The following is a 13,154-nucleotide window of genomic DNA, read 5'->3' on the forward strand; positions in this document are numbered from 1 at the left end:
GTTAGTAATTTTAGTTAGTACATAATTATTTATTTAGTAATTATTGAATTTACTAATAAATATTTTCCTACTAGGTATAATAAGTTCTTCTCTATATGTTCATTAAACGTAAATGGGAGTGATGCAGTAAAGTAACATTTGTGTCAAACTTCAGTTTAATTTCAATTTTAATCAAATCTTTTATTTTCTACGTTCACCAGAAAAATGGATTATGCATTTTCATATTACTCATACATTTTAATTAGTGGGAAAAATAATTCTCACCGTCTACGAAAGAGTTAACCAGATGGCGTTTTTGTTTTATTCTGCGCAGCGTGATACTCGTTATCGAAGGAAAAAAAGCAAATGTAATTTCGTGATGAATGCTTGGCCCGCTGTGTTCGATAACTAAAATCGTTCTTTGTGACTGCTTGAAGATGCTGAAATAGAGACTGCAAACAAAGAACGGAAGTCTCACAGCCGTGACGGATGAATCCGTTCTGCCGCCTAAAAACAGGCTTTTAATACCGAGACGGAAACTTTTTAGCTTTTTTAATGTGTTTATTTCCTTTCGTACGAGGGTAAGTAAATCTGTTGCCCTGCTCGAACGAACGTCATTATTAAAAAGAGATTTTAACCTTTTGCTTTTTTTCTGATATAGTTCCTCTAGGACATATATTTCCTTAAATTATGTTATGTTATTCTGTAATTTATACATCAGAGTAAATTAATCAGATTTAATTAGGTGTGTTATTATAATATATTAGTAGAAAATTAACTTCTGTTATAATGTCAATTCTATTTTATTACAAAATTAATAGAAGTCATATATCAGGTGTTCCCTAATTTACAATAAAAATGGGGTCATGAGGAGATTCTGTGGCTCAAAATAAGACAAAACTCAAGATTGACGAAATTGCGTTGCAGGCTTCATTTTTGAAAAAGTCGAATTTGAACATTTTTTTATTGTAAGTCTTACACTAATTCTCATACAAAAAATTGAGAATTTATAATACAATGATTATTATTCTTACAGAATTGTCCTACTTTCGCAGCTACTTTCGGATCTTTATAAAACAGTCTGATCAGACAGAAACACAGATGCGATCATGCCCAAGAATATTTCCACAAATTATACTGCTTGAGATTATTAGTGAAGGAAACACAATCGTATGTTATTAAGGCCATGTGATCAAACACAATCTACGATTAATTACGAAAATATGGATCGATTAAACATTAAACAAGCAAAAGAGCGCTGGTTTCGGTCGAATCAACATGATTTATCAAAATCACTGCGATTGCTATTTGCATTGGGACTATTGTCGTGCACGTTACGCAAGAACGTGTTTGCACCACATAAACGGGAAATCGATTTGTATTTTACCTTTCACGCCAGCTCGCTTCGCCGAAAGAATTCGTTCAATTTCTCGTTGCAACACTATTGTGCGACGAATCATCGTTTGCACGACTCTTTCGAGATTATGCATACGTTTCGCTCGAGTAAACCAATGACTCGTTCGTCGACGAATCTACTCTCCTTGTCGCGCTGGATACAGTTATGCTTGCAAAGCGAATGCCGAGAATAAGACGAATCATGCAATGACGCAAATTTTGCGTATTTTTTGTTTGGATTGTTAAGGTGAAAAAATCCTCTATTAAATTAATGGATGAACTTTTTAAGGACTAAGTTAATTTAATACATGTATGTGTGATTGGTATTTTTGTTTCATGTACTTTATAATTTTTACTATTTGTTTGATATTGTTTGATATTTTAAAGTAGTTTTTATTAAGAAATTATTCGAAAATAGATAGATGAATTGTCTGTATAAATGCGTATTTGGTCATTTTTATTGAGAAATTATTTAAGAATACGTAGAATTTTAATGTATATTTGTCTACTTTGGATTATTCTTAAAGTTTATATTTTATTGTGAGTATATGACTTTATAATGAAATTAGAATCATTGCTATTGCAGAAATATTCTTTCCTGCAGTATTTAATTCAGTTTGTTAATGCATCAGCAAAGTACAAAAACTATCAAAGGATGTAATTATTTTAAGACCGGGTTGCATCGTCGTCTTTTATGGAAAAAGGCCCTTTTAAGGAGTGTATACACAACATCTCCATGTGGATTCCATATACGCCGTGAGGACAAAAAGAGGTCTCGGATGTCAGACGAAGGTCGGCGTTGGACAAAGTACGTGAGTACACACACATATATATATATACAAAATTCTTCTAAAGAGAAAAAGTGACAACTTTGTAAATGTATATAATACTGCAATAATTTACAGAGACAAATACATAAACTTTATCTAAAAAAGAGAAAGCACACACGAGGTAAAATTAATAATTAAATAATGCAGAAGAATTGAAAGAAAAACTTTTCTTCTAAAAAAAAAGAAAAAGAAGAGAAACTATACTTTAACTATATATATCACATATATAACTATAATTATTTGCAAGGTGTTACATATAAATTTGCTTATAAATATATATAGAACATAATACATAGATTAAAGAATCTGTATAGAAGATAATACTAAGAATAATACAATGCAGGGAAAAAATGCAGGAAGAAAATAATGTCACTTAAAAGATAACATGCAAGATAAGATATCTTCCAAAAGTCACGTTAATGGGACAACCATACTATCAACTCGATTGTCCACAGAACCTACGTAACAAAGAAGGAATTACGAAGCTTTTGAGTTATGTAACGTTAGAATTTCTAGGAATGGTAGAAAATGACTACTGCATTAAATATCAGTACCCCATGCCAGCAAAATGATGAATTAGTCAACAGATCAAATGAGACGGACAAATTAAATTTCATCTTCACTTAATTATCCGAGGAGCAGAAATTAGGTCTGGCTCGATGTTTCAAACAGGGTCAATGAATGCTCCGTTGATACGCGCAAGAATACATATTCACTTTTCCTCTGTATCTATGATCGCAATTTAATCCGCAAAACCGGCGTTATTAATAGAATCTCATAGAAGAGATCCAGACACTGTATGGAGCACAGAGAATATGTAATCCCCGAAGAATATCACGAGTCTTGTTTTATGCCGCAAAACCGAATTTGAATATATTCATTTATTACAGCGATATTTTGAATTAGACACTAGAACAATTCTCATAAACAGTTGTTAGTTGGAGTTATAGAAAAAATGAGTCATAAGCTTGTTATCAGTATTGTCAATATCTTGAAGGTAATAATGGCTTGTTCACTCAGAGATTTCTTGTATTTAATGCATTAGTATGTTATTCTCCACTATACATTACATCATGTATAAATACATTTACGAGAATTAACATAGATTCGAGTAGAATTAATTTGTAGTAGTTAAGTCTCAATTACATAAGTAAAGATTTCTTTGTAGTGAGAAGTTATGTAATTAATAAACTAACTAGTTTTTCTACTTGAGAATATTTTTTTCCTTATATCCAATGAAGACGATTTGTTATTTTTGTTGTAGAGTCTCAACAAACGAAGGATTAGTTTAACAGTGGAAATTGAACCGATGTCAACGCCGCTTGTTGGCTGTTCTTATATTCTTCATTTTTATTGCTCCAACTGATCAGTTTAGATGTCATAAATACATAGACAGTTTGCAGTAGAATTGGACAGAATAGAATAGGATGGTTGTATTAATTGTAAGTACTTATAACGACGAGCATATGGATGGATAAAGTCCTTATACCAATTTAAAAAAAATTAAATTAATGAGTAAATATTTCCTTGCTTTATATGGTCAGTACGGTACGTTTTTTATATCGGTATCATACATTCATGTATGAATATGAATCATAATTCTGATTCAACGAAGGTAGAGTTTGCTTTCTAGTTTGACCTCTACTTTTAATTTCAATCAAATTGAGAGTTTTTCGTATTTGTTTTTCGTGCTTTGTATCTGAAGCAATGCTACAAAACTGAATAGCTAAGTTTCTAAAATCTCGTATATATATTATATATATTATATATATAGCAATGTATATAAATTAAGTGGTTAAAAATATAAACGAAATCGTACGACGTCACCACTATGAGATTGCAATGATGTCTGCATAACGGTCGTCTGCACCGGACCTAGACGATGAAAAATCGTTTTGACATGTTGCGCTGTGGTAGTACAGCCGGTTCGTCCGTGATTCCCCCATCGAATGGGTGTAAATGAATAAATCCATCCTCCTTGCAGGCTTCCCGTTGTGAAAGTTCGTGTCCACAAAAATTCTTGGAAATCAAATAAAGTATCGAGCATAGCGTAGGTTTCGAAGCGACCGACCAGTCCACGGTCATCGTCGTGGAACGAAGGAAAAGGAAGAAAAAAGATAATTCTGCTGATCAAACGGTATCACTGGTGCAGTACACGTAGATCAGCGTTGGTTATTGTTGCATCGTCAGCTGTGACTAGAAATTTTATGGTAAACACAGTCAAATCACAAAAGAGAGGATGTTCTAGTAGAGGACAGAATATTAACTCTGTGCACTTTAATATTTCTTTGCAAATATATGATTGTTTGAGTAAACATTTTTGTAAAGTATTTTATTTGATACTGTGAAGTTACGTGTTATGAGATAAAAGCTGGAAATATAATTTAGGAAAAATATTTCTGTAATTGTAAGTTTATGTATGAGAGAATTATAAGATAGTAATTAAAAGTAATTATACATAAGTATATTTTATAGTAATATTTTTTAATACAAAAGGTTAACATATTAGAAAAAGAGATATATCTTTGAAAATCTTACTATTAGATGAAAGATAATGCTTGCATAAAATTTTATTTCATAATATTAATAACGATTATCTTATGACAATTATAAATACGGTACCATTGGACATATAAAAATGAGATATAAAATATAATATCGTGAAAACAAAATATAATATCAATAAAACGAAGGTCATACAACGATTTTGAACATAAGAAGATATTTTGTTTTATTATATCCATCTTGTTTAAACAGTACGGTGAAAGACATCTTTGTTTTCTTATCGATAATTTTATTTCTGGTCATCGTGGTAGATCACTGATGCTTCATAACGCGAAGAACATGAACAAACGCGTGAGACAGAAGGGAAACCAGTGAAATCGACCACTCGTCGCAGGCTCGAGAGAAAGGTTTGAATCTCTGGCTTCCTGCCTGCTGTCAAATGAAAGAAGATGAAGAAGTGAAATAGATTCGCATAATCAATTAAGCATCAATGTACCATCTGCAATAGTATCAGTATCGACAGATATTTTTTCATTATCGACATTCTATATGATTGTTGCTCAGCGACGTTTTTGAGTCATAGCATTTTTGACTATCATTTAATTAAATATTTCCAATAAATATTACTTAAACAATTTTTTATAAAATGTGTTCGTTCTCTTTTATGAGAAATTAAAATTTATTAAAAATCTGTATACTCAAAGCTACATGTTGCAGATAATTGTACATATTATTACCGAAGATAATAAATATCGGCAATTAGTTGACGGGTCATTTAAGCTTCATTAGTGTCTCAGTGTTAATTAAAATCGTCACGTTTGCAAAAAATAGGCAGGGAAATATGAAATACGTGAGCATCGTGCGAAACATCCAAATCAACCCAAGGGCGTCAGCGATTTTTTTATCGATAAACAATCGAGTGGTAATAGTTTTTAGAAATGAAAATAGTGGATTCTGTTTCGCTGAAGGAATATCGTTCACGTTACTCTTCATAACCATTTTTCAATCTAAAAAACATATATGAAGAAGTAAATAGTTATATGCAATTAACGAATTACACTCAAAGATAAAGGTTCAAAGACAAAACATAAAGAAGAAGTAATTTAATTTAAATTATAAATAGAGTGACTAATTAATAATAGAATGAAATAAACTTCAAGAAAAAAGAAGACTGGAGAAGGCAGAGTAAGTGAGAAGCACAAAGTGTAAAGTGTACCTTTATACTTGCTGATTTCAGGATTGGAACAGGAATGACCTAATTCCTTTCTGTTTTCTTTTTCTGTCTTCCTTCCTACTATCTTCCTTGGGTTCTACTTCTGTTCCCAAGAGCTCAACTGGTATGCAGAAAATTAGCGTTACCAACCTGGTATGCAGAAAATTTATTTAATTAAAGAAAGTGATAGAGATAACTTGCAAGAAATATACACTGTACTGACAATACCATTACCTTTCAAACAAGCTATTTATACCTATTAAATACTTCATTAATTGTTGTGCAAAACTATAATAAAAAATTTGTTCCATTTGTTAAATCTTTTTTAACAAGCTTTCTTCATTCATTATCCGTTCATTTACAGACGTCAAACTATCTACCAACCATAAGAGCCGATTCATAAGGACATCTCGTGAAGAAGAAGCTGTTCCAACTATTGGCGTAATCGGATTGATCTCCAGCAAGAAATGTCAACGCTAGAGGAACAAGAATCAATAAGACGACTTTGGCTATCTTCTCTGAATATCGTGGCATCGAAGAAATTGATATTAATGCGAGAATATCCAACGTGGCCTGTTTATCCGGGTCCAAGAGGATGATTTTGTCGGGTCTTATTAGAAGAACGTCCAAATCAGATACAGCTGCCATCGCTGGTGCTGGTATCAATCATGGTTAGATCGTTTTGATATAATGACCATAAACGGTCGCCATTAAGATCCACGTAACGTTTTGATGAAAATTAATCGTTAAACGTGCTGCTCCACTTCCGACAAGACAATTCGCGAAATTGTTCCAACGATACTGGCTTCTGGGGGATTCGAGTAAGTTGTTTTACTGGCTTTCACAACATACTGTTGTAAAACAAATTAATCGTCAACAGTTACATGTTCCCGGGTATCTGAGCGAATCGATAGAAACTAAGAAGGTAAGGACTCGAAACCTCAGTCAAGATTACAAATTATACGCTAACGCGTATGATTATTCAAATGATTTTATAAATCGCTAGATACCATTTCGATAATTTGCGTGTAAGCTATAAATAGAGTTCTGTAAATTTCAGATCTTTATGCATTTCGAAAAAGAAGATTAAGATGCAAGAATGTACAATTAAAATATTGACATTAGAACTATGACAATGAGAAATAACCGATTCATAATTTTTGTTTAACTTATATATTCACAACAGTGCATTTTTGGAGGTTTGAGCAATTTTTTGAAAAATATTTGCATAAAAGTCTTTTCCCCCTTGCGCTGTACATTTTTTCATGTACCTTTGATTTTAATTTTTCTAGTATATGATCTATGACTTAGTTGTTGACATGTAGTTTTGATGTTTACAGGCTGAGTTTGCTTTACTATGCATGTCGTGTTTAGTATATCGCGTTTACTATGCATATATGCGTATGTAATTCACATCACCACTTACGTTATACGCATTGAAAACAAAAGCTTGAATAAAAAGTTTGAATTACATGAGAAACACGCGATACTGAACACGTTGTTAATAATTGTTATAAATAATCCAATGAATGATTAGCATATAATATTTTCGTATATGACAAATATCAGTAATTTTATTCATGCCTTTACTTGCATGCAAATGACCACCATTCCAGTAATAAGGTCAATGAATTTTCTTCTGCTGGTCCGCGAGAAGTCAGACGCGCATAAATTTTAATCTGAGATGGTCATCTTTGTTGCATTTGACTCGAATCTCAATTCCGTGGAATTAAGATATCACGAGGAGGAGGTGATTGGCTATGTGACGATAAGGTTTAAGTTGCACACAGGAGTTTTCGTTGTCCACCTAAAATAGATTTAATCCAAGGTTACTGGTATTAGGTGAACACTTCGTGCGACCGTATTTTGTAGTATTTCTAAGAGCTTAAATTGATAACGTTATGTATGTATGTAGAAGTATAATTCTTACAGAGCGGAAATTTCTTTTTAATGGTGTATATTGATGATAGAAAATTTTACAAAGAGAAATTTTGTAGCATCAAAGAAGACATTGGCATTTAAACAATTTTTTTTAATTTTCAAATGAATTCTTAAATAAATAATTAGAAATTCTAGCGTTTAGGTGAATTTCTGAAAATATATACAAGATTTCAGAATTCCAAATTTTAGAAAAAATATATCATAGTATTGACAAACCGTCAATACCACCTAATGATAAAATCCGTAATCACTTAATTGCTAACCCAATAAATGGAATGTATGAAGTTAGGAATATCTATACCAAAGGATATAACAAACAAGTTTTAAGATAAATTAAAATATCTATCAAAAAGACTTAAAAACATATAAAAATTGTATGATGCATATTTATAAATACATAAAGAACGTCATGTAAGTGAAAAAGGAATATTAAAACTTATATGAAGAAAGATAGAAGAGTTTCGTAAAAAACTAAATATTGTTAATATGTAAAAAATTATATTGATGAAATTTCATAGACTTCCGAATTCCAAGGCTTCCGGCACGGTTCAAGTCTATGATGACTTCCTTCGATTAGAGATTTCGCAACGACATCGATGAAGATCTGGTGTCTCCCTGCTCGAATGTAATCTCCACAGTGTGGTAATATTGTGGTCGCACGATCTTGCGTGCTTTTTTCCCAACATCATCTCAGAAAATCGCGTTTTATTGCATCTCTCTCCCGTCTTCATACGCTTTCACGATTATAGCTTTATCATTTCTTCGCTGAACAAATTTATATTTTCATTCGATAAGATAATCCTGTTACACTTCATATCCTGTTATCTTTACGTAAGTTTACGTAATTTGTTTCTCTATACATGCTGTAAATAAGAAAATGCTAATTAACTAACAAGATTATAAGATGCAGTAAATCAAGGGATTATTGGAGTTAGTCTTACCAAAGAAAAAAAAGAAACAATCGTTCTAGTTTCAATACTTAACCATCATGGCTCAAGGTTCCTTATTGTAATGAAATAGCAATTCTAATGTACCATTACCACAAGCATAATTTTTTTCTAATTACGTTTCGCTATTTAGCTTAGAACGAGCTTTGTATTACACGCGAGTACTTTATCTCTAATTAAAGATCTTATTTCGAAGACCATTTTGTCTTATTGCAATTCTAAACAGATTCTTTTGTTATCTGTGCTATCAGCTATTTAATAATTAATTTTTTTTTATAATAATTGTAACAGGTTCCTTAATCTGTGTAACTTAACTATTTTTAGATGGACATAATCTTTTCATTTCAAACATTATTGAAGTTAGACTTCATGAATATCGTATCTATCTATACTTGAACTATATTTACATTCATTATACCTATATTTATATTTGAAATTTTCAAATTTTGATAAATGTTGAAGTTTACCAAACTTTAAAAATTGAAAGCCTATCATAGACATAAAATTCTATACTTACCAAGATTCTAAAAAGCTTTAAGTATCTTATACTATTACTAATAACATTGTAGCATTATTGAATTATACTATCTATTAATAACACTAATATACATAAAATTATATAATATCAAAATTCTCTATCGATGAACATATTCCAAAAAAAGTATTATTTGCCACACACGACTTTAAATATCCAACGCATCAATCATTTTAATTCTGACGTAGCTGATTGATCACTATTATATTTCCATTTTGAACATGTTACGTTTCGAATAGCTTTAAAAAAAAATAGGAGGAGAAACAAATTTTCTCTTCCAGCCTACTTAGCCACGTATCGTTTTATTTTCGGAGTTCAATTCGATAGTCCACCAGCGACTGTTCGTACGTGTTTACTTATGTAGGTAGTATTCTCCTCTGAACATTGTATTGGAACCTGTCATAAAAATATTTCATAGATGCCTGGTTCTATTCATCGAACGAATTTGAGGGCAGAAAGTAAAGGAAAAAAAAGCGGGGTTATTACCTTCGTGACCCGTTATCGCTTTGTCACGGAACAGTTGTGTGTTGCGGGAACAATACAGGTGCATTTGAACGAAGAACAAAAGAATACTTAAGGAAGGAGAAAGTATTAACATTCTGGGTCACCGGTTGCTGAACGCATTTACGATTAGAACGCATTCTTACAAAGCGTTGCTTGCCCTATCTATGCATATATAGGCTTATCAAAATTATTCAGTCAGCGCTATTCAAGGAGTCACATTTGTTTTGTGTGTAACAATTATAATCTTCGAAAGAGCCACTCGTGATACGCGCTGGAACACTTTGAATTGAATTTTATAAGAATTTTATGTTATGGACTTTAATAGAATTTAGTTTTTCAGGAAATTAAAATGAATTTTTAGAGTTACCTAGGGATTGTAGGATACTCTCAGAGCTGGAAATTCTGTGGTAAAAATACTCTGTGCATTGTCATGTCCTTGATAACGAATATGATGGATAAAGTACTTTTACGTTCGCATCGCTTCATTCATGAGTGAAAAATAGTCTCGTGGCCCCTTACACGTACCGTTTCCTTCTCTCTACTGTCACTTCTGTATTTAATAATAGCCAGTTTTTCTCAAAATTTCAGGTATATGTAAATCATTTTCAGTACCAACGATAGAAATTTCCTTTAGACCTTAAAAATACTTTCCACATTAATAATTAACACTCACAGCTATCAAAAATATTTCCTATAAAAGATATGATGTATAATTCTGTAGTAATATACCTATCACAATATTCCCATTCTCCAGACCTATGCAACGCCAGTATTTGCCCGACTTTGTACGTTCATTATGATATCTATTAGGATAGGCTGTAAGCACGAGGCTCGATCATGCTCGATCACGTTTCCATAGCGGACAACAGTATGCCATCGCAGAGGATTATCGTAGAAGGCAGAGATCGCGAATCGGTTGGCCGATGTTAGGATCGCCGTTTGGCGCCAGCCTTTGCTGCGCTCGTTAAACTCGCGTGCATGCACGTTCAACGGACGGGCGCAGATGCATGTAGCATCTAGATATACACCGGCGTGTATGCAAACGCGTCTCTGTACAGGGCATTCCACTTATCTACCTACGGATTTCATACGGAATGTTAATGGGGAATACGCGCGCGACCACGCTGTCGATAAACATCACATTACGTCGCGTTTCCAAATATCGCGTTTCCATCCTGGTATAAAATACAGCTTTGGAAGCATATCCTGCGAAGGTGCGGGTGAATGATCGTCCTGTGATCTTAACTGCAAGATCTAAAGGGAATCGTAGTTCTGAAAATGAGGAAATTGGAATCTTAGCTTGTTTGATAAATGTTTGATACAGAGTAGCAGAATTACCGAGGTTGGATAAAAGTTAGAAGAAAATTAAGATAGAATAAATACCGTATTAAGATCATTTTATGGCCAATTCTTAGGGTTACTATCCTTACATACGTATCCTTTTATGAAATTATTTTTATCTGCAATTAAATAATAAATTTGCAGTCATAAAGTAGAAGATAGGATAATAGATAACACACTTGAAAAGTCTGTTTTTATTACTGGATTTTGTTTCCTCAATTTCCCTCATCTCAACAGAGCGCAATACATATCCCCAAGGGGATACAGAAGGATTCCCAGTAGCAAGTAGAATCCCTCTAGCGTCAAAAGAGGGGCTTTCAGAGCTTAAGCGCCGGTAGTGCACGATTTAGTGGACAAAACCAGGAACTACGGTTCACTGTGCTTGAGATCTCAAAGAGCAAGGGGGAAACCATAACACAACGACATTGCTACGCGAGGACACACTGTCCCCTATAGCGCATCTCATCGCGCAGAAAAAACTATTAAAGTGGACAGATATAAAGTACAAGGCGACCAATTATACAGCGACGGTTTCCTTGAAATTGTACGCTACAAAAAGAAACATGCAGCGCAGCAAGTTAAGAAGCAATTGCTTAAAACCGTGTTTTGGGTGCAAACTGAAGTGCTTTTCTCTTCATGTACACTACACAAACGTTGCATGAGAGAGAATATAATAAATATTCGTTTGTATTCAATCTAGACATAGTATAAAATCAAGTACTCGGCAAGCGTCTGTATGTTCCGAGTTCGAGCTAATCTCAAGAACTATAGGACATATTTTGATGAGGTTTTCCTCAATTTTAAAGAGCATTTCTCTAGTAAGGTTTAGATGTGTGAAATCTGACATTAACCTATGACAGAAAGAAACAGGAGTCGAAAATATGAACAGAGATGTGTTTCGTTTGGAATCGCTGCCATAATATAACGAGGCGATATGATTCCCTCTCCGAGAAGCATCTTTCTCTTTTCGACATACGGCATATCAAAAACTTCACGACTTCGCTGGCTAACAATCAGTGTTGTTTCATGGACTACAGAACGTTGGCCCAGTCATATTGTTGAAAAAAATTATATGAGGTTAAGTCATTTCACTAATTGTATTGATGACTGCTCATATACATCACCAAACGATATGTCATTTGTCTTTTTACTCACTACCAACATGTTGCATCCACCTATGTTTCCTCATTCGATACTTCTAGACAACAATTATTAATTAATTCAACTATACTATCTGAAATAATAGGATCGTTTTTATAATTAAGAACTATAGACATAATATTCATTGTCACTTTGACCAAATAATCTTAATAGACTTACTTATCAATCAGTTTCATCTTTTTCCTTTTATTCGCCTGTAGTATTATAGTAACTTTCATAATATAGTAAGATCTTTAATATCAATTAACATTACCGATTGATGCACTGACACTAATTATAGTTCCTCTCTTCTCTCATTATGTCTAAGGTATAGGTCTGTTAGGTGAGAGCCTTACTGAAGAGTCCATACTAGGAGATCTTGGACAAAACACTCACTAATTATAGTGGAGTCCAGCAGTTGGATAAATGCTTAATATAATAATATAAATAAAGTTCTCTTTAAAACCTAAGAATTTGAAAGAGAAATTAGTTTAGAATTCTTCATTAAAAATTTCTCCAAGTTAAAAAAATTACCAAAAGTGTATATTGATCTATAGCGTGGCATTAATTTCGAATTAATAATAAAATTATTAGCTGATTCAATATACATATAATATGTAGGCACATATATGGCAAAAATAATCTCAAATTATCCAATAGTGTATCACATGCAACATTGATTGCGACTTTCAATTATTCCCTCATGTTTATGTCAATTTACTCGTTGACGTTGAAGCATATCAACTTTGATGCTTAACCTATATTACATTCTTGCTGTATCATAGAGGTTCCCGCATCATCGAGTGTATCCACGTGTGCAGGTA

The 13,154-nt window shown here is 32.8% G+C and overlaps 2 long non-coding RNA genes across 3 annotated transcripts; one reads left to right on the forward strand and one right to left on the reverse strand.

Annotated features, from left to right (window-relative positions):
• Window positions 1-303: 303 nt before the first annotated feature.
• On the forward strand, window positions 304-4,578 carry LOC126864329 (uncharacterized). The gene is made up of 7 exons (XR_007689119.1): window positions 304-560; window positions 801-947; window positions 1,016-1,684; window positions 1,961-2,182; window positions 2,280-3,201; window positions 3,469-3,646; window positions 4,189-4,578. It is a non-coding gene; the product is annotated as an uncharacterized LOC126864329 (long non-coding RNA).
• Window positions 4,579-4,734: 156 nt separating this feature from the next.
• LOC126864323 (uncharacterized) lies at window positions 4,735-13,127 on the reverse strand. 2 transcript variants are annotated; one of them, XR_007689118.1, is made up of 11 exons: window positions 12,511-13,127; window positions 11,392-12,424; window positions 11,233-11,309; window positions 10,996-11,121; window positions 10,579-10,925; window positions 10,217-10,485; window positions 9,832-10,128; window positions 8,805-9,741; window positions 5,926-8,726; window positions 5,447-5,716; window positions 4,736-5,141 (listed from the first exon to the last, which is right to left on the reverse strand). It is a non-coding gene; the product is annotated as an uncharacterized LOC126864323 (long non-coding RNA). The 2 variants fall into 2 exon arrangements; XR_007689117.1 differs by having other exon boundaries at window positions 4,735-5,141; window positions 5,926-9,741; window positions 10,217-10,495.
• Between the last annotated feature and the right edge of the window lie 27 nt (window positions 13,128-13,154).

The sequence above is a fragment of the Bombus huntii genome, chromosome 1 (genome assembly GCF_024542735.1).
Source record: "Bombus huntii isolate Logan2020A chromosome 1, iyBomHunt1.1, whole genome shotgun sequence".
Classification (NCBI taxonomy): domain Eukaryota; kingdom Metazoa; phylum Arthropoda; class Insecta; order Hymenoptera; family Apidae; genus Bombus; species Bombus huntii.